We start from the raw sequence: 24,031 nt of genomic DNA on the forward strand, positions 1-24,031 counted from the left end.
CATGAGGTGTAATGTAATTAGACAACGGTGCAGCTCGCAATGACAGGCGTATTGTGCCTTTCTCCTCTGCTCTCTTCCATACGCCATTGTCCCACCAAACTTCATTAACAAAACCAAAACTCAAAGAAAAGAATTATGAAGAGTTTTTTTAAAGCAGTGACAGAAGATCACTAAAGGAAATGTAGACCTAGCCGGCGTGGCTCAGTGGTTGAGCGTCCTGTGCCCATGATCCCCAGTGCGGGGTGTGCAGGAGGCAGCCCATCAATGACTCCCTCTCCTCATTATGTTTCTATCTCCCTCTCCCTTCTTCTCTGGAATCAATAAAAAATCATTAAAAAAAAAAAAAAAAAAAAAAAAAAAAAAAAACCTCAAAAAAATAAATAAATAAAGGAAATGTGGGTTGGTTCCGTGATTTCTTCAAGGACATTTGATTTGACTTCTGTGGTTATTGGCCCCAGGAAGTAAAATAGTCACATTTTCCTTTGTTGTACTTACATCTTCGTTGCCATGGCCCCAACTGAGTACCAGAGGTGCAGTGACTCATCAGATCTAGTCGTAGCCTATGGCTATGGATAGATTTCACTTAACGGAGTTTATCTTAAGGAAACGTGAACCTTGAAGAAAGAAGGTAACAGTGACTATGTCAAGATCAGCCACACGTTAGTCAGGGAGAAGCATTGTTGATTTTCACTGTGTACCTCAGATGTGACACTGTGTAGTTGCCAATTACACCCGTAAGGCTTATTAAATCCACAACTAATTTAGGAAACAACAAATGAAAAAAAAACACAACAGAACAGAACTACAGCCAGCAGTAATTATGAAAGTGAGACATTGAAATAGAACAGGCAGTTCAGTCGAGATTCCTACCTACACGTGTATGAGTGATTGTGCCGTTTTATCTGAGAAAGCTGGCTACCATTTTAATCAGTGTTTGTAAGAGTATATCCAATTGAAAAGCAGGCACTGGTATTCATTCTTGCTTTATTAAAACTTTTTAAAAATACGTTTTATTGATTTGAAGAAAGAGGAACAGAGAGGGGGAGAGAGAGAGAGAAACATCGATGAGAGAGAAATATCCATAGGCTTCCTACTGCATGGCCCCTCCTGGGGATCTAGCCCTCAAATCCAGTATGTGCCCTGACCTAGAATCAGACCCGTGACCCCTCAGTGCACAGGATGACCCTCAGCCACTGAGACATACCAGCCCATGGCTGAATTAAAACTTGTAATATAAAAAAATAACACTTGAAAATATGTTTATGGAATAGTAAAATACATTAATTATTCTTGGATGACAGCTTTGTAAGAATGATATGAAAGGTAAAATTCTTGAAAATATTAATGTGTTTTGTTTACAGAAATGAAAACATTCTAAAATCATCTTTTTATAAACTGAAATCACTATAAATTAAACTGGAAAGCCAAACTTTCACGATGTACTGGAGACAAAGTTTTTATATCTTTAATATGTAAAGACAATGGTAACATAAAATAGAGAAGAATATTATTAAGCCAATAAAATAATATAATATTACTAAGCAATAATATTTTATGAGACTGAAACCCACCTTTATCACAGGCATTTAATAGATTTAATTGGTTATGATATTATGTACTCCCTGCCATAGACACAATAAATTTTAATGCTCCTCACAGCACCCACCAAGACTTATGTATCTTTTTATGGAAGAATTTAAAAATAGAGCCTAGTTTTAAAACATGCCTAATAGGTGCTCTAAAAAGAGCTAATGGTAGAAGCAGTGTGAACAGGTTAGATGTTATTTCTCAAATCACAAACCAGAGGGGTATAAAGGCTGCGTAACAGCCACATTTTCTGATCCCCATGTCAGTATTATTTTGACAATCTTTTTTTTTTTTTTTTTTTTTTTTGGAGGGAGGTGAAGTGTATCTTCAAATGAAATGAGGAAGGAAAAACAGAGGCATTTTCCAAGTGTATTTTAGTTACAGTTGAGTGTATTGCACAAACCAGTATAACTTCATCAGTGCTTACATCGCCTAGAGAAGGAAACTGTGGAATTATTAAAGACAGCATATGGCAGGTGCCTTCAAGCTCCAGGGTGACATCAAACACATAGGACGCCAGCTCATTATAAGTCACTTCTAAGATCCTCTTCATTGCCGGAGTAATTAAAATTTACCAATTCCTGTGAAAATGCCAACTGACTTATTGAAATGGAGTGAATATATGCTTTGCGTTATTAAATTTAGAGAAAAACACACATTTCAAAGGGACTGTCTTCCCAAATATCTATATTTATCTCTATACCTGTATTTATATCTACCTGGAACTCACATAGGTTGATATCTTCTATACTTTTAAAGAGGTAATATGCTAATTTGTCTGTTATGGTGTAACAGTCACTACCAGTCTATGGGCGGGGACTTCCGCCCCCAGGGCTAACGGTCACGCTGCCTGCGTGCGTCCCCACCCAGCTCTGAGGTGAAGCTGCCTGCCTGCATCCCCAGCTAGGGACGTGACACTGCCTGCATGCATCCCTGTTCAGCACTGATGTGACGCTGTGGGGGGTCGGGGGGCGGCTGGGCTTGATGGGGTCCTCAGGCCACACCCCTCGCCCCAGCACCAGGCCAGGAGACCTCAGGCCGCGCCCCCTGCCCTGCGGGGCTTGATGGGGGACCTCAGGCTGCACCCCCCGCCCCTGGGCTGGGACATCTCAGGCTGTGCCTCCTGCCCCAGCGCTGGGCCAGGGGGCCTGAGCCTGCACCTCCCGCCCAGAGGGGCTTGACAGGAGTGGGGCTGGCCGAGTCTGGGTCTCACCCAATGGGAGTGGGGCCGGCCGGGTTGGGTCTCCTGGATTTTCAAAGTGCATGCGGGTGGTGGATGGGGACTTGACTCTAGGTCCTGCGGCACACCCCAGACTCTGACAGGAGGGAGATTTTATATACATTTTACTAATTTTCTTTCATCTCTGACACTTCTATTATAGAGAAAGGGCTAATAGCAATATTAAAATATTTCTTCTAATTAATTCCCTTTTAATGTGCACGAATTTAGTGCACCGGGCCACTAGTATCTCTATATTGATAGATGGGGTAGTGTCTTACACACTCTCTCTCTCTCTCTCTCTCTAGAGATACATGTAGAGAGATATAGGGATATACCCATATATACATCTGTAGTATACTTATATATATTTAAAAAATCATATGACTTAAATCCATCTCCTACAAAATTGCCTTGTCTCCTTTTTATTTCTTACACATTGTAACCTTGCCCTTCAGTATTTCCTGATTAATAATATATACCATGTGGTGTTTGCAATATGCTGGAATAGAGTCCTAATTATCATTAAGAGAAATCAGTAATTCAGATCAACAGGACGGCTGTTTTCCAGATCACACAGTGCCGCTGGTAACACTACTGTGATGAAAAGAAATGTTTGCTGGATTAAACCACAAATGAGAATATAATAATGTGTATTAACATTTTAATCCTGGGATCTCACACAACAGGTAAAAAAAGCTTTCCAGTAGAAAAAATTACTTTGACTTTAAACCTTTCATGTTGTGAGATATTTCAAGTTATTGGATACCCTTGAGAAGAACTGTTTTAGCAATATAATTTTAAATTCATGACAACATAACCGCTTGAAATTGCCTTTCAAGTAAGGGTTTAGTTTTTATTTGTTTAATCAATCCAAGCTTTATGAAACTCTTGAAGGGCTATTGGTAGCTAAAACACACTTTTTACGAAAAGGAAAGAATATTTAATCTTGTAAAGAAAATGTTTTCCATGAATTTTATAAAGTCTGAACACTGGTTCTCATAAATTACTGGTTACCCGGTGCACGAAATTCATGCACATTAAAAGGGGATTAATTAGAGGAAATAATTTAATATTGCTATTTGCCCTTTCTCTATAATAGAAGTGTCAGAGATGAAAGAAAATTAGTAAAATGTATATGAAAACCTTCCTCCTGTCAGAGTCTGGGGCGCACCACGGACCCCAGAGTCAAGTCCCCGCCCACCCACATGCACCTCAAAATCGCGTGAGAACCAGACCGAGCTGGCCCCCCACATTGGGCTAGATTCCGACCTGGCCAGTCCCACCCTTGTCAAACTCTGCCGGGCAGGGAGGGTAGCCTCAGGTCGGGGGGTGTGGCCTGAGGTTCCCCCAGCCCAGACCGGGCTGGGGGGTGTGCCTTGAGGTCCTCCATCAAGCCCCGCCAGGTGGGGGACATGGGCTGAGATCCCCTGTCAAGCCCCGCCAGGCAGGGGGGCACAGCCGCAGGTCCCCCAGCCCAGCACCAGGAAGGGGCGCAGCCTCAGATCCCCATCAAGCCCTGCTGGGTGGGGGGCACGGCCTGAGGTCCCCTGTCAAGCCCAGCCAGGCAGGGGCACAGCCTCAGGTCCCCTGGCCTGGTGCTGGGGTAAGGGGCGCAGCCTGAGGTCCCCTGTCAAGCCCCACCAGGCGTGGGGTGCAGTCTGAGGTCCCCTGGCCTGGTGCCGGGGTGGGGGGCGCAGCCTGAAGTCCCCTGTCAAGCCCCACCTGGTGGGGGGCATGGCCTGTGGTCCCCTGGCCTGGCGCTGGTGCCAGGGTGGGGGGAGCAGCCTGAGGTCCCCTAGCCCAGCACCAGGACGGGAAGCGCACCTTGAGGTCCCCCATCAAGCCCCACTGGGTGGGGGGCGTGGCCTCAGGTCCCCTGGCCTGGCACTGGGATGAGTGGGTGCGGCCTGAGGTCTCCCAGCCTGACGCCAGGGCGGGGGGCATGGCCTGAAGTCCCCTGTCAAGCCCCCCGGGGCAGAGGAGGGCATAGCCTCAGGTCCCTGCTGATTGCTTGTTAAGGCTCCTTATGGGAACTTGGCCTCAGCTGTGGGTGCAGCCATCTTTGTGATGGAGTGATGGTCAATTAGCATATTCCCTCTTTATTAGATAGGATAGTTCAAGCAAATCATATAAAAATATAAAATGTTTGAAAATGTAATATCTTCACCTAAACTTAATGTTATATTTTTATTTTTTAATATACTTTTATTGATTTCAGAGAGGAAAGGAGAGGTAGAGAGAGATAGAAACATCAGTGATGAGAGAGAATCATTGATTGGCTGCCACACTGGGGATCCAGCCCACAACCCAGGCATGTGCCTGGACAGGGAATTGAACCTTGACCTCCTGGTTCATAGGTTGATGATCAACGTGTGAGCCATGCCAGCTGGGCTTAATGTTATATTTTTAAACCTCAGGTTTTACCAATTAGGGTTTAGTACTGGAAACAGTCCGCTTTAGTTTGTCTTCTGTTGTTGCTGTTTTGGTGTTTTATTTTATTTTTTTAGGAAACAGTGGAAGTGCTTACAAAATCAGGGATCACCCCTGGAAATAGGTGTGAGAACTTAGTGCCTTAGCCGCCTCCTGTGTATCTGAAAAGTGGAATCAAAATGCTACCCCTCCAGCCGTGAATCACCAACAAAGTGGTGCCTGGCCCCCCGGTGTGCTGGGTTCAGCCAGTTCAACAGAATGTGGATATAAGTAAAGCTTTGACTAGACTCTTGGCACTGGGTCTACTGTGGCAACATTTATCTGTAATTCAAGAAGATTGTTTGAGAGCGGCCTGTCCAAAGAATTTCAGTCTGAGTTACCAGGAACACAAAAATCAATCGAGGAATTTAAAACAGGGAATTTAGTGAGAGCAATTAGTTGTTTGAGAAGCCCAAGGTGAATAGTAATTCACCTCCCCACCTAGATGGGAGGGCAAGAAACGTCTGTTGTGCCTATTCAGGAAAGACGAAATAAGGAGGGAATGTCCCCAGAGGTCAGGAGCCATGGTTACCCAAGAAGCAGAAACCACGGTGGGCACCCCACTTCGCAGTGGGAACACAGAGCAGTGGAGTTAGCTCCTGGAGCTGTGGTTGGAGGCAGAGAGAGAGGATGCTGTTCGCTTATTCTTCACGCCTCATGCCATTCAACGCTCTGACCTTGGCTTCCATTGACCAGAAATATGGGGAAGCCATCTGAAATTTACCTTGGAAATGCATGCAAATTTAACGGGCAGCACACAAGTCTCAGTGTGAACCCAACTGGAAAGAGTTTCAAAGTAGTGTCCAATGTCCAATGTGTTCTTTACAGAAAGGTCCACTAGGCCACGGGAAGCATAATTCAGTTCTTGGGCTTTTATAGATACAAGTTCGTGTTTTTTTAAAATATATTTTTATTGATTCTAGAGTGGAAGGAAGAGGGAGAGAGAGACAGAAACATCAATGATGAGAGAGAGTCATTAATTGGCTGCCTCCTGCATTCCCCTTACTAGGGATTGAGCCCGCAACCAGGGTGTGTGTCCTGACCAGGAATCGAACTGTGACCTTCTGATTCCTAGATCGAAGCTTAACCACTGAGCCACGCTGGCCAGGCATTGGTGCTGAAATGTGTTTTGAGAAACAGTTTCCAGTACTGTTACACTGGAAGATCATTTTTAACATAGAATTTGGTCAGTGAGTGTTGAGTGGAGCCCTCATGGATGTGACAAGTGCCTCATAAAAGACTCAGAGAGCTCCCTTGTCCCTCCTGTCACATGAGGACACAGGAAAAAGATCACCATCTATGAACTAGGAGTGAGCCATCATCAAACACCAAATTGGCCAGCACCTTGATCTTGGACTTAGCCTCCAAAACTGTGAGAAATTCATGTTTCTTACATAAGCTACCCAGTTTGTGGTAATTTGTTATAGCTTCCTGACTGAATTAGGACATGGAAAACAAGATGGTGGTCCCTCAAAAAATTAAGCATAGTAGTACTAGATGATACAAAAATTCCACTTCAGTATATACACACAAAAAATGACAGCAGGCTCTCAACATGTTTGTTCACCCATGTTCATAACAACATGATTCACAATAGGCAAAAGATGGAAGCAACTCAAGCGATTTATCCATTCAGTTGATAAATTGAGTTTTCTTTGTACCTCTGCCAAAATCAGTTGATCACAAATGTTGGGTGTATGTCTTGACTCCTAATTCCACTTAATGATCTATCTGCTTATCATTTGCCAATACAACACTGTCTTGGTTTCTATAGCTTTGCTGGGAAGAGTGAGTCTTCCAAGTTTGTTCTTTTTTCTCTTTTTAACAATAGTTTTGGCTAGCCACTGAATTTCTATGTGAACTTTAGGATCTGTTTTCCAATTTCTGCAAAACCCCAGCAGGGATTACAGAGGGATTGCATTGAATCTATACATTGCTTTGGGAGTATTGCCATTTTAACCCTGTTAAGTCTTGAAACATGAGCTGTCTTTCCATTTGTTTAGATCCTTAATTCTCTCAGTATGTTCTGAGATTTTTGTTGTACAAGTCTTGAATTTCTTTTGTTAAACGTATTCCTAGGTATTTCATTGTTTTGTTCTTATGGAGAGTGGAATTGTTTCTTATTTGATTTTCAGGTTGTTCATTGCTACTATATAGAAGCAAAGTTTATTTTTGTAAATATATCTTATATGCTCCACATTGTTTGATCCCATTATTATTTTAGGTGTGTGTGTGTGTGTGTGTGTGTGTGTGTGTGTGTGTGTGTATCTGTCTGTCTTTGAATTTTTCTACATCTAGGATCATGTCACGTGCAAATAAAATAATTTTTCTTCTTCCTTTACAATCTGGAGGCATTTTAATGTTTTTCTTACCTTAGCCATTGTCATGGCCGGAACCTTCAGTACAATGCTAAGTAGACGTGACAAGAGTGGGTATCTTTCTTGTTCCTGATTCCAACAGGAAGCATTTGGTCTTTCCTTCATTAAATATCATGATAGCTGTGGGCAGTTCCCAGACCTTCTTCCTCAGGCTAAGGGAGTTCCCTTCTATTTCTAGTTGTTAAGTAGCTTTATCACAAAAGTGTGTGGTGTGGGTCAGGGGAGAGTTGGTTCCACATCATGGCGATTGTGAGGATGAAACATATTGAGCCAGTAAATCATTTATTGAGGAATCTTTGTAATATGAGAATATGATATTTTTAAAAATATTTAATAAAAAAAGCAATTAGATAATCATCAATGCAAAGATAAAATATATGGCACCTTTGATTTTATCACAATCTATTTTTTCAGTTCAATAAACAGTTGTGGAATGCATGATGAAGATCATCTTTATCAACTATTAAAATGGGTCACAAACGTTTGGTCATCTGAATTATCCCCATTAAATATCTGAAGTTACCACAGGAGTTTTTCACAGGTAAACACCAACTTATTGTGAAGCTGAGGACACTGGCTTTCTAAGGCAGATAATTAATTATTGCAGCTTTTGAGTCCAGGTTTAATAATGTGTTTGCCTATCAATGCCACTGTAAAATCCCAGAAGCTCTTTACAAAATCTGCAGTGAGATAGAGTGAGCAGGTGTTATTAAGAGAATATGCAAGTTTCCTTAACAAAATGCCAGAAGTTGATTGTCTACCAACTGGGGAAGACCTGTGAGATCCTTCCAGTGTACACAAAAGGAACGACTCCATAATTAAATTACCGTTCATCACAGATGGTTATTTTACAGCAGGTGTGCGACTGCGAAAGTGTAGCTCTGGACTATTTTTGTTCCAACATAGTGGGCAATCCCTGTTGGTTATCTGGCAATATCTGTTGTTAGAAAAATGTTTTATTTTATGGTAGACATTTTATTTCATATACTTTTGAAATATATGAAATATTATACAAATTTGGTTAGCATACACACTCTGTAATTTTGATATTTTTAAAAAGCACAGAAAAAGGTTTAAATATTGATTATTATAAACATTAACCCCCTTGACTCAAAAATAATTGTCATACAAAGGAATTATGAGGATTATATGGAATAGCAACCAAATTTCAAAATTCTAAATTCCTCAAATTCAGAAAAATTTAATAGCTTACATACTCAACAATAACTTCAGTGACACAATACTGGCATGTTCTTGTCACATTTCCAATTTCAAACATGTAAATAAAATGAGCATCAGATGATGTAACTTTGAATTGTTGGTAATCATCAAACATGTCTTAGGGGAAGGAATGGCATAAATAATATTTAAACACCTTTAAAATTAACACTAACATTCTGTGCACAATAACTTTGCTCAGTAAAGCAGGTTTCTTTTCTGAATATCAACAATGTAAAGCTGATCTGGCTACATGCAAGTTGCTGTCAGCACTTTCAGTCTTGGGGTTTCATTATGGAAATTAGTATCCCACATTCTCAGAGGAAGCCACTAATTACCCGTTTCTTTCATCTCCCTTCATATGCCTCTCCAAACCCTGGGTCTGGAAAAAGGAGTAGAATCCTCCTGTTCCTAATTGCTTTGGCACTGCTTTCTGGCAATATTGCTTCCAATCTGTTATTTTCTGCAATAACCCAATTAGGTGTTTCTCTCTCTCTCTCTCTCTCTCTCTCTCTCTCTCTCTCTCTCTCTCACACACACACACACACACACACACACACACACACACACACACACACTCTCGGCCACCGTCTATCTACAGCATCCCATTGTAGGGGAGGGCCCTTTTCAGATTGGGGAAGAAGACCAGAAACCTCTTTCTGGTCCAGATCTAAGAACATTCTGACCAACTGTGAGGCCTTGGCCAGGCTTGAGTCGAATAAACAGAAGAAGGGGATCATGTCTATAGTTAAAACATATAATTTAGGAACCCTAGAGTTCAACTAAAAGGGTCACAAAACTGATAAAGACATTTCAAATCAAGACTTTGGCGGGGGGAGGGGGAGAAGGTTCAATTCCGTTGTCAGGGTATTGACCTCTGACCCTTTTTTCCCCAAAAAAGAACTTTACCAGGTAGACACATCACTCAATGAAATATGCTATTTTTTTCACACATCTCTTACCACTTAGCCTTTGCACAGGCCATTCCTTTTCCCTGGAATGACTTCTTCCTCCTTCCACCTACAGCCCATACATCTGCCCCAATTCAGGTAACGCCTCTAATCCCCACGTGATGTCAGATGCACGTTATATCAGGGAGGCATCGCAGGTGGCATCTATCCAATATTCAACCATATGCTTTTCTTGGGTCATTTTTTTAAGATACTCAGTATTTGTACCAAAATTACACTTTTATTCGGTTTTGAAAATTTCTTTGTATCCAGTGAGCTGTGTACTCCTGACCTAGGGGGTGATTGCATCATAGCCTTAGTACTCAGTGTGGTGCCTGCCCTGTGGGTACTGGTACTGAGTAACTTTTTTTTTAATGAGTAAAATCTTACGCTACATAGCAACAATTTTGTGGTTTGAAAGATTTTTGAATAAGAATATCTCCATTTCTGCTTACCGTTAACTATAGAAGAGAAACACAGAGTAAGAACACTACATTATTGTGAAATAACTGCCACTTTAAAAAACTGAGAGCCCTCATATACATGTATATGTTTTTTAATATATTTTTATTTATTTCAGAGAGAGGAAGGGAGAGGGAGAGATAGAAACGTCAATGATGAGAGAGAATCATTGATTGGATGCCTCCTGCATGCTCCCTACTGGGGACGGAGCCTGCAACCTGGGCTTATGCCCTGACTAGTTACCGAACCCTGACCTCCTCCTGGTTCATGGGTTGATACTCAACCACTGAGCCACATAGGCTGGGCCCTTTTGTATATTTTAATATGTATTCACTACTGCCTCTAACACCAGTACAGAAGATGTGAGTTTTAATAAGAATAAAAAACATGGCTATTGCTCTCTTGAATCTCTGGTGTGTGGAAATAAAAAATATTATGCGCATACACATTCAAATTGGATGGGAAGGTTGAGATGAGAAAAGCATAGCTTATCTAACTCATATCTAATGGCTTATTGCCCATGTCATTTCAAGCGCTATTTAGAATGAGCATTTATTACCTTTGTTATAAATCCACCTAGTAGAATTCTGAGTCCTATGTGTACATTTTGCAGTGTAGGTTTTTAACAGGAAAAGGTACTTATGGAGGTTGTAAGAGATTCAGTAAAAAAAAAAAATAAAAAAATAGTCTCCATACCTGAGTGAATTCTATATCTCAAATAAATCTTATATAAAAGCAAGCAGATTTATAATGAGGTCCACCATCTCCAATTTCCCATGACCTACATTTTAAAAAACACCCAAGTGAGTAAATGTATTGAAGACAAAGATTATATTTTCTGAAACGCTACCATGGCAACTAATTTTCTATCAGTCATAATGATGTTTATACATTATGGAGTGCATTTTCTAAGGAGTGCCCAACTTCTTAAAAAATTACCCTATTAGTCACCATATCTGAGCTGTAAGCAGATTGATCTGTACATTTTCACTGACAGAATTATAAATGTGTAAATTAGTGAAATACTTTGCTTATATTTTGTTAAATGGTATGGAAATAGTCCATTTTGTATTTTACTAGAGGCCCAGTACATGATAATTCATGCAGTGGAGGGGGGGTCCCTCAGCCCGGCCTGCCCCCTCTCACAGTCCGGAGCCCTCAGGGGCGGGAGGCAACCCAGCAATCAGGGGAAGGCAACACTCCATCACACCTTTGCTGCTGCCACTGCCAGCAGTGCAAGCCTTGGCCGGCCCTGGTTACCTGAGCCTCAGGTGGCACTGGGCGGCTGGGCAGCCACCATCCAAAGCTTGCCTGCACCTTGGGCCAGCCCTGGAAGGCTGGGCAGCAGACATCTGAGGCTTGCCTGTGCCTCAGGCATCGGCTGGGCATCAGCCATCCAAGGCTTGCCTGCACCTCGGGCCGGCCCTGGATGACTGGGGGGCTGAGGGACTGGGGGACTCCAGAGGCAGGCGCACGGAGCGGCTGGGCCCACCTGGGGGTGGGCCCGGCCTTGCCGCACGCCTGCTGCCCCGGTGGGGCTGAGGGGACTGGGTGCAGCCATCTTGTGGCTGTGGGCACCATCATCTTTGAGGGCCTGGCAGTCAGTTAGCATATTCCCTCCTTATTGGCTGTGGGCGCTGCCATCTTTGAGGGTGGGGCAGTCAAATAGCATATTCCCTCCTTTTTGGCTGCTGGCGCCGCCATCTTTTGCAATGGCGTGAGGGTCAATTAGCATATTCCCTCTTTATTAGATAGGATGATTAAAAAAAAACACATTAAGGTCCTACTGTGTGCAAAGAGCTCCAGTAAGTGCTGGAGATATAATGGTGAATACAAGATAATAAATTTTCTTTATTGAATTTACTTGGCTTCTATTCAGCCTGTCTTTTGATATTAGCATCAGAGTTAAAGTGAAATCTTACTGTCACTTTATGCACACATTTTGTTATTTTTCCCCCTTATACATCCATGTATCCCAGCAAAGCACATCTACGCCTATGAAATAAATGAAACACCAAGTTTTGTGATATACAGTGCATGTTTTGGGAGTACAGATGTTAGTAGAAATGTTTTACTAGTTCAAGGCATTTTAGGGATTGGGATGTTGGTCCTGAGGATAACAATGCCTAGTTATTGAGATTATCAGCGAAGCTGGTGCAGCTCTGTGGACGCAGATTTCCTCTAACCTCTTAAGTAAGTTACAGCGTAAGTGGCAGAATGACCCAAGTAAAGTCATCTTCAGGCACATTCTCACTGACTGTATTGTCTCAGAGATTGATGGACAATATTACTCTCATAGTTATGAGAGAAGAAAGAGAAAAATTCTTTCTGTTCTTTAAACGTGAATGACATTCTTAAAGTGTGACAACTATTTTTAGAATGTCTAGGGAGCCAAGGAACCATGTATTTGAAATACCTATTTTTATATATATTAGGATGCCTATAAACAATATAAATTATGATTTGTAAAACCTTGTATTTTTTTTTCTGGAGGAAATTTCTCATCAGAACTTAATAGCCTATATACTTCTGTTTGCTTCTCGTAATTACACCGACACTTTTTCTTGATCATTACATTGTCTGAGAGACTGTACTTGTGTGTACATGGTTGTCTATTTAATATATATGGTATGTAATAAGGCATATGTTGAACATTGGAGTCAAGAATGTACACATAGATACAGCACAGAGACTTGAACAAGCTGAAGTTACAGTCATACTCTTAGCAATAGGCAGTGGACCCACTGCATTTTCAACAGACCCAAATGGCCACAATACAAGCATACAAACATCTCATCAGTGTGGCTGCCAAACAGTTGTGAGTGCAGGTGAACATTTCCTATAGAATTTAGTGTATTTCTTTGGGGGTGTTGATGTCCATCTTTTAATTCATGTCACACAAAACCTTTCCTTCCTCTAAACTGCAGTAATAAACATTTCCAAGGATTTGGAGGCTTATCCTATATAATAAAAGAGTAATTTGCAAATTGACCCTAAGAGTAGAACGACCGGTCGCTATGATGCACACTGACCACCAGGGGGCAGACGCTCAACACAGGAACTGCCCCCTGGTGGTCAGTAGGATTCCACAGGGGAACGGGCCTAAGCCATTAGTTGGACATCCCCTGAGGGCTCCCAGGCTGCAAGAGGGTGCAGGCCAGGCTGAGGGACCCCCCTGAGTGCAAGAATTTTCATGCACCAGGCCTCTAGTCTATAATAATAAAAAGGTAATATGTTAATTAGACCAGATGTCCTTCTAGATGTCCCTCCGGACCATCTTCAGGATGAAGCCAGGGCTGTGAGGGCCAAGGCAGCCGCCACAGTTGCCTCGGGCCAAGGCAAGCCACCAGGGCTGCGAGGGCTAAGCCCCTTGCACGAATTTCATGCATCAGGCCTCTAGTATAAATATAAATAATAAAATGTTTGAAGTCTAACACAGAAATTTGTTATCAAATAATGCACGATAGACATTATATGCATATAATTTAATGAGCATGTAACCTGTTACTCTTTAATGCAATATAGTGGTATTCTGATGCACAGGCTGCCATGGTATATACCAGGGGTGGGCAAACTTTTTGACTCGAGGGCCACAATGGGTTCTTAAACTGGACCGGAGGGCCGGAACAAAAACATGGATGGAGTGTTTGTGTGAACTAATATAAATTCAAAGTAAAGGAGTGGAGGGGAGAGCAAGAGAACCGGAGAGAACAGCCGGATCCGGCCCGCGGGCTGTAGTTTGCCCACAGCTGGCATATGCCAAAGACTGGGCTTAAACAACAGAAAATGCTTTTCTCCTAGTTCTGGAGGCAAGAAGTCCAAGGTCATGGTGGCAGCATGGTCAGGTTCTGACAGAGGCTCTTTTCCTGCTGTTTCCTCATCTTATAAGGGAACTGATCCATTATGAGGACCCCACCCACATGACCTCCTCTATACCTAAGCCCCTCCCAAAGGGTCCATCTCTAAATACCATCTCATCACGGGGAGGGGAGGTAGGGCTTCAATGTATGGATTTGGGGGAACGTAATTTAGTCAAGGTGCTGTGTATATACTTCATATGTAGGGTTGCAGGAAAATGTATCTTCCAAACAGGAGTTGTTTTTTGAGCAAGCGAGTGGTGCTATTGGCCTTCATAATAAGAACAGTTGCAAACTTGGACATCCTAGGCAAAGAGCTGTTCCTCCACTGCCATTACAAACAGAAATCAGTTTTCTTACGTTTACTATGTCTGCTAAGATCTTTGCCTGACAGTCTAGAGTACCTAGTACTCTTAACTCATAGTCTCTCTGAACAGAGAGCAGGGACTGGTTTTACACCTAATAGTGAAAGATAGAGGTGAAGGGAGCACTAGTAGAGCGTTCATGTTAGACTTGGTGCTATTTGCTTTATAAACATTATGACCTAGACATATCCATCATGATGTCTCAGCTTCTACTTCAGGGGTGGCACGAAAACCCAACATGTTGGCTAAGATTATAAATCTTGGAAATACACTGCTTGGGTTTGAATCACCTCTTACTACTGTGTAACGTTCAAAATAATGTGTAGCCTTAACAATGTGCCTTTGTTTTTCTGTGCGTCAGTTTCCTCATTTCTAACATATGGGTAGCAATGGTATCTAGTCATAGGTTAAGTAAGCGTGTGTGTGTGTGTGTGTGTGTGTGTGTGTGTGTGTGTACGCGTGCACGTGCATGTACACTCAGAAGAGAATCTGATGTATCCAATAGATAAATACTTCCTACAAACATTACTTCTGCTTTCTCTCTTTCCATATTAATATTAATACATTGAAATGTAGAGAAGTTAAATACAGATGGCTCACAAGTATAGACCCATTGTCTCAATATACAAATTGGCATGTAATATGATGTAGAACCTTGGATATTTATGGTACATGGGAAAAAGAATTACTTCGTTTGTTTATTTGTGTGTATATGTCTTTTAAATATTTTCTTGTAATATATATGTTTTCTTAAATATTTACACAGTGGTGCTAGTGACAGGGATTGAATAACCCTATCTTTTATTAGTGATTATTTTATTACCTTTATCCTATATTGAGTTCTTGTGTGCACCTTCATCTGACTGTTCTGTACCATTGATTTGTTTGTGCTTTTAATCGTAACATTGTATTCTTTATTTTAATTATGAAATATTTCATACTTACAGAACAGCAGAGACAAAAATACATAATAAAATAAATATGCAGTGCAAAAATTGTAATTACTATTTTAATATCTGGAAGGTAAACCACTACCATTATTCTTTTCCCAAATTATGTTGGCCAGTATCCCCTTATTATTCTTCTGCTTGACCTTGAGGTCACTTTCTTTGTATTGCCAAGAAAACATTGCACTGGATTTCCATTAAACATAAACCAGGAATATTCTCCCTCTTTCTCATAATCAGTGTTGACTGTTGTGTCTTTAAGTAATGAGTCACGCTGTAAAGGATTTTGCAATTGTTGACTCACTCTACTGCTTAAGTTACTGCTCGTAGTGTCTGGGTGAATTGGAATTTTCTGAGACATACAGATAGCGCATTATTGTTATTAAAAACAATTCACAACTCTCTAGCTGGTTTGGCTCAGTGGATAGAGCGTCGGCCTGTGTACTGGGGGATCCCAGGTTCGATTCCAGTCAAGGGCACATACCCAGCTTGTGGACTTGATCCCCAGTAGGGAAAATGCAGAAGGCAGCTGATCAGTGATTTTCTCTCATCATTGATGTTTCTATTTTTCTCCCCATCTCCCTTCCCCTATGAAATAAATGAAGATATATATATATATATATATATATATATATATATATATATATAATCTTCATTGATTCACATAAATAACAATTCACATCAAATTTGCAAAGCCATGTCTCTGGGAAACTTTGTCCCACCTTTGCTCTTCAGACAGTGACAGCACAAGAAGAGGTCAGTGGCAACTGAAACACACAGAGGCATAGTTGACATTGTGTGTGAGCACCTCAGGGAGATGACAGGGACTCTGCAATACACAGAAGTTCCTGAGACAAAGACCTAATAAAAGTAATCTTACCTAAATCTCCAAATCAATCTCTCAAAGTCTTTTTTTCATGTACTGTCTGACCCTCTGACCCTCTGACCTTCTCCCAGTTTTCCCCTCAAAGAGGAATTCTGGTCTTGCCATTGGTTACTGTGTCCTGTATTTTTCATAACATTATAAATTGTCCTGCAGCAGAGATAATTAGGAGCAACATATGACTTCTGGTGTTCTTTGAGATCTTTCTCATTCTTGTTTCAGTAAGTAAAGAATGACAGAGAATATATTTTATTCATATGAATAATTGTTATTATTGATATTTGTCTGTAGCCAACCTCCAAGTTCTTGTTCTTTTACTTGGGTTGGCCCATTCATATCTTTCTGAATTCGTGGTCTTGACCCATGTGGTTCCTATTGATGAAACCTAATGAAGTTCCCCCCTGTGATACCATCAATGTCCCTACTGATACATGCCACCCTGCTACAGGGACCTATACTTAATGAAAATGTTCTGTTCCATGAAATAAAACCCAACTGTTACCTCAGGGGTGGAGATGTGTTGTAAGACTGTTTGTAACTGAAGACCACGTATGTGTAGTGCTGTTACAGAGCTAGGATACTCATCGCAGTGCTTTGATGGTATGGGTTGTGGGACTCCGCAGGTCATTGCTAAGGCAGCAGCAGCTGTAGTGACCTGCTCCCGCACTGAGTCAGTTCTTTCATCTCTGCTCCTCCCTTTCCATGTCTGTGCTTCCACCCACCGTCTCTTTCCTAGTCTCTCTCATCCTCCTTGGCATAGATGCTGCAGAACCTTGGATATTGATGGCACCTTAGTCCAACATGCTAAGATTATAATCATGGCTCTAACTGGTTTGGCTCAGTGGATAGAGCATCGGCCTGAAGACTCAAGGGTCCCAGGTTCGATTCCAGTCAAGGGCATGTACCTTGGTTGCGGGCACATACCCAGTAGGGAGTGTACAGGAGGCAGCTGATCGATGTTTCTCTCTCATCGATGTTTCTAACTCTCTATCCCTCTCCCTTCCTCTCTGTAAAAAATCAATAAAATATATTAAAAAAAGATTATAAATCATGGGTTTAAATAACTTCTTACTACAATGCTGAGGTTTTCACTCTCTCGTGGCATTTGTGATTGTCTCATTTCTCTTTCCCCTACTCTCCTCCTCCATATCAACGTTCTTCAACTATCCTACTTGGGTCAGCTGTTCAGGCCCTTCTATCGACCAGTGTAAACACTGTCATGTGGAAGTGATTTCATATCAGGCCAGCAGCTCTCCGAATGCGGCCTGTCAAGTCCCAGGGGTTCCTGAGTTGCTTTCAGGGGATCTGCAAATTCAAAACAATCACCAGCCAGGCCAGCGGGGCTCAGGGCTTGAGCGTGGACCTAGGAACCAGGAGATCACGGTTTGATTCCCCATCAGGGCTCATGCAGGCTGGATCCCCAGTGTAGGGCATGCAGGAGGCGGCTGATCAATGAATGACTCTCATCATTGATGTTTCTCTCTCTTTCTCCTTCTCCCTTCCTCTCTGAAATCAGTAAAAATATATTTTAAAAAATCACCATAATAATCCTGAGATTTCAGTTCCCCTTTCACTGTAGTGACATTTGCACCAAAGGTGCAAAGACAATGATGTGCAGAAGCATGAATCAAAGCAGCGGTGACAACTCGTATCAGTACTGGTCCTGCCAGTACCTGTGTTAGTACCACTGCTAGTACTAGTACCACTGCTAGTACCAGTAGGATTCTTTACAGTCATGCTTTCTCAATAAAAAAGGTCCAGTTTCACTTGAAAATGTCCTTGGAAAAGCAGCAATGATGATGGATGTTTTGAATTCTCAGCCTCTGAGTGCACACATTTTAAAAATCGACAAAGTGGAAGTTATTTATAAAGCACTTGTGCTGCGTTCTAATTCATAATGATTTCTTTGGGGGGAAAACAACACGTGTGCAATCGAGTTGCTCCCTGAATTTGAGGCTTTTTTCATAGAACATTGTTTTTACTTGAAAGAGTGACTGACAGATCAGTAATGATTATTCAGACTTGGGTGTCTGTCATATACTTTCTTGGAAATGAATGTAGGAAGCCGGCTCCTCTGAGGAGAGCAAACAGTGACTGTCACCAGTGATGACATTTGAGCCTCCGAGATGTTATAGACTGAATGCTGGTGTTCCCGTCAAACCCACGTGTTGAGATCCTTAGACCTCAATGTGATGGCAGTAGGAGATGGGCCTTAGAGAAGTAATTAGGGCCGTATGATGTCATGAGGGTCAGAATGCTCTCCATCATGCTGAGTCAGAATCAAGATCCATTCCTTTACATTTTAGTTAAATTAATCAATAAAAGTAATACTTTTGAAAGCCACTTGAATTTTCTGTTAACTGAACACAAAATAATCCTAAATTATGTAAGAATTTTTGTTCAGGGAAACTAAACTTGAGTCAATGTTATGACACATCTCCTAAGACAATAATAAAAATAAAACTGAACTACTAAGTCATAAGGACTGGTAATTCCACATCTGAGACACTACAGCCAGGTTTAATCCCAGTATCATAAAATATGGAGTGGTGAAATGTGGTGTATCCTTCGAAGCCAGCACATAAGTGGATGGATATGGCAAAATAATGTAAATTCAAGGTCTGTTTAGTATATACGAGGCACTGGGATAAATTTTTTTACAAGCAACATTTTATTAAATTCTCAAAGCAAATGGTAGTAATAAATGCATTATACCATTAATATAGGAAAATACTGAAAGAACTAGACACCTATCGCTATACAAAATTGTCATAAACATTAAAGTGTAAGTGTTTTGATGTTGAAAATGTACTTTGTGTGTGTCTGTTGGGTCCAGGTCTGAGGCCCTTGAGCAGATTTGAAGTCCATCAGACTGGTGTAGGTATGGCTAGACTAAATGGGATGAGCTATTCTGTGAGGTAGTGAGCCAGAAATACGCAGGTCCTGTGTGAATTCCATTTTCTCAAAATATTAAAGCACATAAACCAGCCATTGGTGCAGATAAGGTGGGGCGATGGATTAAATAGCCTTTCAGACATCGTCCAACTGGACAGGTTATTTGATGAACACGGACACTCATATCAGTAGTCTCACTGGCAAAGTCCAGGTGTAGTCCGAGAGCTAATGTGCCCTCTGTGATCCTAGAAGGGCCATGCTGCTTTATTTATCCCACACAACTGTTTTACGGTATTAGTAATACCTTACTTTTCAGATTAAAAAACTGCAGCAGATAAGAAAGGGAAATCATTTTCTAAGTTCATAAGCCTAATGGTTGGTAGAATTAGTATTTGAACCCAGGAGGATTTCTCATTGTTTTTCTTTTGTTGTTGTTTTTTTACTGTTATTTGTAGTTTTAGCCAAAGAAGCTATGGCCAATATTATTCATGTAAGAAACAATTTAGCCTGGCTGGCATGGTTCAGTGGTTGAGCATTGACTTATGCACCAAGAGGTCACGGTTTGATATCTAGTCAGGGCATATGCCCAGGTTGCAGGCTGGATCCCCAGTAGGGGGCGTGCAACAGGCAGCCTATTAATGATTCTCATCATTGTGTTTCTATCTTTCTCTCCCTCTCCCTTCCTCTCTAAAATCAATAAAATATATCTTTTAAAAAGAAAAAAAATCATTTATCACAATAATTAATTCACCTAAAGAAGAGTCCTGATAAAGTATTACATAGTCACTGTATGACAGCTAGTATGTATTCCCATATTCATAGGACTACAAGAAGCTCATACTTTCTCTTAAAGAATATACCACACATGTGAGCAGATTTACATTTGTGTGTGCATGTGTTTTCATGTGTGCGCGCGCACACACACACACATACCGCATCTACTTATTTTTATTTTTGGACAGATTAAGTGAATATACATTCTAGACATTTTGCCTTAATCCTGGCAATTTATTTTTAAAATTATTTGTTATCCTCTTATCAATATGTCACACCAGTGATCTTTTCAGAATGTGCTTTAAGTAATTAAGGGTGAAGGATTAACAGATCTTGTCTATGATCAAACTGTAGTTTTATACAAGCAAAAAAAAAGAGACACCAAAATAAAATTCCTAATATCACAAATTGCAGCTTAATTTTCTAGTTACTGTAGATCTCTTGTGAGAGGAACAAATAGCATGAATCATCGGCCTAATTATAGTAATGTCGGGGCTCGGTTTAGCTTGCAGCAACATTTATTCTCTGTGCTTGGTTACATCCCTGTAATAATTACAGAGATTTGGCAATGCTGCGGAATCACTATCGACCATAAATTACAGTTAGACCCAACAGCTTGGGAAACTGATGGCCGGGCAGCTGACACTTTTAATTTACTGATCCTGTTGTCATTAGTGTAAAGTAGGTGGTAAGGTGAAAAGAGGGTCAGGGTTAAATCCTTCACATGTTGAGATTCTGCCCACAACCATAGCCCACAATTACCCTTCATAAAAGATGATTCAGACAGTCTTTTCGCAGGAGTGCCATCTGCTGGCCCACGTGTGCAATTCCAATGACTCCACCTTTGTAACCTTTGCAATGGCCCATAGCTTTTTCTGCAGATGGTAGCTCAGCTGAGTTTATAATTACAAAGGACAATATTGAGCACAATGGGGTTCTTATTCAGTTATTTTGAATTTCTAGCTGAAACAACATGACTCTGTTTTTTGTTGTGACATTTTGCTTGCAATGTTTTCATGTGTGTTTTTTGTCTTTCCTAGGAATGCTAGACTTTTTAAACGTTGGGATAGAATCCTTACAGTTTAGAAATGTTCTTAAATGTTATTTTTGAGCAGTGGATTGTGATACTCTGAGACAATTTAAGTCAAATGAAAGAATTAAATAGCAAAACTGTCACTCCTGTTGATGGTTAAGTTGTGTGTTATATTTTTAGTCATCACTCTCAGTGAAGGACTTCTTTCTCTTGGCTAACTGTTCTCTGTTCCTTGGGTGAGTGAGTGTGTGTGTGTGTGTGTGTGTATGTGTGTGTGATTTCCATTTCAGCTCAGTCTGCAAATAGAGTGCCATCTATTGTGAATACTTTATATACTTTAATAATAATTATTATTATTATTGTCAGTTAAAATATATCTGTCATATTTAACATTAAATTATGATGATGAAGTTATATTTCTAATTGACAAAACTATCAAACTTTTTATATATAGAATTACATAAGCAAACATTTTTAAAAATTTACCTTTGTTGTTGGAAGTATTACAAATGTCCCCTTTTTTTCCCCATTGACCCCTTCTAGCCTCCCTGCACCCCTCCCCAAGGCCTTCACCACACTATTGTCTGTATCCAAAACACTCCTTATATTAAAAACTAGAGGCCTGGTGCACTAAATTCGTGCATGGGGGGGTGATGTCCCTCAGCCCAGCCTGCACCCTCTCCAATCTGGTACCTCTTGAGGGATGTCTGACTGGCCATTTGGGATCGGGCCTAAATGGGCGGTCGGACATCGCTCTCACAATCCAAGACTGCTGGCTCCCAATCGCTCACCTGCCTCTGCCTGATTGCCCCTAACCGCTTCTGCCTGCCAGCCTGATCACCCCCTAACCACTCCCCTGCCAGCCTGATCAATGCCTAACTGCTTTCCGGACAGCCCGATTGCCCCTAACTGCCCTCCCCTGCCGGCCTGGTCACCCCTATCTGCCCTCCCCTGCCAGTCTGGTCGCCCCTAACCGTCCTTCCCTGCAGGCCTGGTTGCCCCCAACTGCCCTCCCCTGCTGGTTTGGTCACCCCTAACTGCCCTCCCCTGCAGCCTGCCCCCCCACAACTGACCTTCCCTGCAGGCCTGGTCCCCCCCAACTACCCTCCCCTGCAGGCCTGGTCCTCCCCCAACTGCCCTCCCCTGCTGGCCTGGTCTCCCCCAACTGCCCTCCCCTACAGGCCTGGTCCCCCCCAACTGCCTTCCCTTGCTGGCCTGGTCTCCTACAACTGCCCTCCTCTGCTGGCCCAATCACCCCTAACTGCCCTCCCTGCTGGCCTGATCGCCCACAACTGCCCTCCCCTGCAGGCCTGGTTCCCCCACAACTGCCCTACCCTGCAGGCCTGAGTCCTGCCCAACTGCCCTCCACTGCAGGCCTGGTCCCCCCCCCCCCCCAACTGCCCTTCACTGCAGTCCTGGTCCCGCTGCAACTGCCCTCCCCTGCTGACCTGGTCTCCCCCAACTGTCCTCCTCTGCTGGCCTGGTCACCCCTAAATGCCCACAACTGCCCTCCCCTGCAGGCCATCTTGTGGTGGCCATCTTGTGTCCACATGGGGCCAGCCATCTTTGACCACATCTTGTGTCTTGGAGTGATGGTCAATTTGCATATTACTCTTTTATTAGATAGGATAAGGAATGGCCATTGTTTATACCTCAGTAAATTTAATTCCAGAATTTATTCCTATGTATGATTGCCTATTGGGATTTTGAGGAGTTATATGACAACATGGGAGCGGCTGTAGTTTATTTTTCACCTAAATAATACCGTGTCAGGTTCCTAAGCATCACTACCCTTTTTGAGTGACATCTGTATGAAGACACTGTAGAACAATGCGTTTATCTTTCAAGCAGACCAGCTACAAAGGCACACCCACACACTAAGAGCATCCGGGCATTTATGCTTTGATGCTGTCCTTGTCCCTCTTTCCTTAAAACCAAAAATAGCACCTCAGAGATTCTTCCCCTCCATAAATCACATTTTTGAGCAGTTTCTCTGCTCCGTCACTTCTGCTAATCTGAACACTATTCTAGTGCCATCATTGAACAGGGAAGTGAAAAGAGTGGTATTGTACCCTCGAGTCACTACTAATTACCTGAATTAACCTCCGTTTATCTCCGGTTTCTTCCCTGGAAGGTTCATAATATCTACCTGAGAAGGTTAATGGCAAGACTGTATTTTCACATATATGAAAACAATGTTCCTTAAAATATAAATCACATCACAAAGTTGATAGTAATTATTAAGGGATCTCATACTCACCTCTATTTCCTCATGGAATCCCCCAAAATAACTTCGTGAGGTAAGTGAGCCTCTGCATTAGATGGGTCTAAAAATTAAAGAAGCCTAAATGACATGCTCAGACTGAAAATCCAAGTGATAGAACTAAGAATCAAACCCCAGTAATCCTGTCTCTCAAGCCAGAGAGCCACAAGTATAAATCATTTTCTAACGTAAAGTTACCGATTCAGAAACATGTACATAATACAGAGAAAGAACTGACGTTTTAACCTTTTATTCTTGAATAAATTAAATACTGTAGTCCACACAAGACAAAGTTATTCTAAAGAATCACATCTTAAAACATATTATCAACATCACAAAAAATAGTGTCTAAATATTTCAACTGTTTCTGTTTTAAGGAGAAATCAATTTTAAACAATGGCATAGCATTTTACTATAAAGAAACACTTTCACTTTCATATAAGACATATATAATAGAAATAATGGCAATATGATTCAGGCTTTTGATGCTAACTGCAGTCAAATTTGTTATCTCTCTGGGCAATAAAGTGGAGAAATTTTTAATGACTTAAAAAGGCTACAATTAATATGGGATTCAGTTTCTTATATTTTGAGAACAATCTGAATTTATTTTCTGTTTGTACAGGGTTTAAGATTCTATCAGTTTCTTCAGGTTATATCTACAGGGATGATTTAAGCAAACTATTCACACTTTATAGCATTGTATCTGTGAAAGGAACTATAAAAAT

Source organism: Plecotus auritus, assembly GCF_963455305.1.
Source record: "Plecotus auritus genome assembly, chromosome: 12".
Taxonomy (NCBI): Eukaryota; Metazoa; Chordata; class Mammalia; order Chiroptera; family Vespertilionidae; genus Plecotus; species Plecotus auritus.